Genomic DNA, 1,342 nt, shown 5'->3' on the forward strand with positions numbered 1-1,342 from the left:
ATTTCAGTCATCAGAACTCAATTTGATCTGTCACTTCTAGTAAATGAAACAATACTATGAGACTGAAAATGGACAAAAATAGTCAAAACTATGAAACTTAATTGATAAGAACTCCGTCTGGTCAGTCAATTTTGGTATTTTAAAACTATACCATGAAAATGAGAAAAGGAAAACAATTATTGAAAAATAAGTAGTACATGCAACATATCTTTTAAAAGCCAAACAGAAAGGATAAAACTGTCTGAAGAGTCACTTCTCGTATAAACTATACTATGCATTTGAAAAAGAAGAAACAAAATTAGTAAAAAGTCAGTGCAACATAAACAAGCATTTGAATGACCAATGTAAGATGTTACTCCTTGCATTTTAAACTATACTATGAAACTTAAAATAGAGGAAACAAGGAGTCAAATGTGAGTTGGACATTACACATTATTTTAAAAATTACTTCAAATCATAAGAACTGAATCTGACCTGTCACTCTTGGTAAAAAGTATTTGAGGAAAAAAGAAATAATAGTAAGAACTCAGTAGTACATGAAACATCTTTTTCAAACCAATTTCATATCTTAAAAACTCAGTCTGATCAGTTACTTCTGGTACTTTAAACTATACTATAGAAATGAGTAAAGGAGAATCAAATACAGAGATATAAAAACAACTCTAAAACGAAACAAAAGGGATAACAACTTGAATCTGTTAGTTGGTCCTGATATAAACTATACTATTTAACGGAAAAAAGGAAGAAACAAAAAATGTGAAGTCACTACAATGTGAATCGGTTAGTGTATATTGTCCAAGGAATATTTAAGTGCTTAATATCAATACAGTGTATAAAATACATCATTCAATTGGACATTTTTCATTTTCATTATATTGAAAAATGCTTTTAACAATGTCAGCATTTAAATTTTTTCAATTTTTGAATTTTTTAAATATTATAACCTAACTCAACATTTTGAATTTATAACTTTATTATCATAAGAAAAACCTTCGTGCAATGTCAGCATTTTCAGTTGTTGAATTATGAATTAAATTTTTTTTAATTTTAAAGCCTACTTTTCCATTGAAATTTAACTATTTTGACTATAAAATGATTCGTGCATGTCAGCATTTTCTATTTGTTGAAATTAATTTTTTTGAAACTAAATGTAACTAGCAACATTTCAATTTCTAGCTTCATATTTCATTTAAAAAAATTAAATGTACTCTTGGCATTTTTTATTTATTCATTTGCAGTAATAATTTCATCATAAAGCAATACTAGGTATCTGCAATTAATCAACACCTTCTAATCATTGCTATGTAATTCAAGTGTGTAACACTAATTAATTTCATAAGAT

This window comes from Amphimedon queenslandica, unplaced genomic scaffold, assembly GCF_000090795.2.
Source record: "Amphimedon queenslandica unplaced genomic scaffold, v1.1 AMPQUscaffold_13497, whole genome shotgun sequence".
In the NCBI taxonomy this organism is placed as follows: Eukaryota; Metazoa; Porifera; class Demospongiae; order Haplosclerida; family Niphatidae; genus Amphimedon; species Amphimedon queenslandica.